Source organism: Sinocyclocheilus rhinocerous, unplaced genomic scaffold, assembly GCF_001515625.1.
Source record: "Sinocyclocheilus rhinocerous isolate Xijiao unplaced genomic scaffold, SAMN03320098_v1.1 scaffold659, whole genome shotgun sequence".
In the NCBI taxonomy this organism is placed as follows: Eukaryota; Metazoa; Chordata; class Actinopteri; order Cypriniformes; family Cyprinidae; genus Sinocyclocheilus; species Sinocyclocheilus rhinocerous.
The window spans coordinates 2143395-2143744 of record NW_015652995.1 but is presented as its reverse complement, the minus strand read 5'-3'; positions in this window follow the sequence as shown (position 1 = coordinate 2143744).

Genomic DNA, 350 nt, shown 5'->3' with positions numbered 1-350 from the left:
ATCAGTTATGTTTACTCGCTTTTCTTAAGTAGATTCAGTGATTACTTTTTACAGTTGACAAATGCAGACGTGCAAAGCTTGTCGCATCATACCCCAAAAGGCTTGAGGCTGTAAAGGTGCTTCAACTAAGTACTGAGTTAAGGGTATGAATATTTATGCCCTTATGTTTATGCACTATATGAATATGAATGCACTTATATTTATGCATTTTATGTACTTATTTTAGTTTTTCCTTTTTAATAAATTTGCAAAGTTGCCACAAATCAGTTTTTTTCTTTGTCAGTATGGTGTTTGGAGTGTAGACTGATGTGAAAAAAGTAAGCAGTTTAATATAAGGCAGCAACATAAAA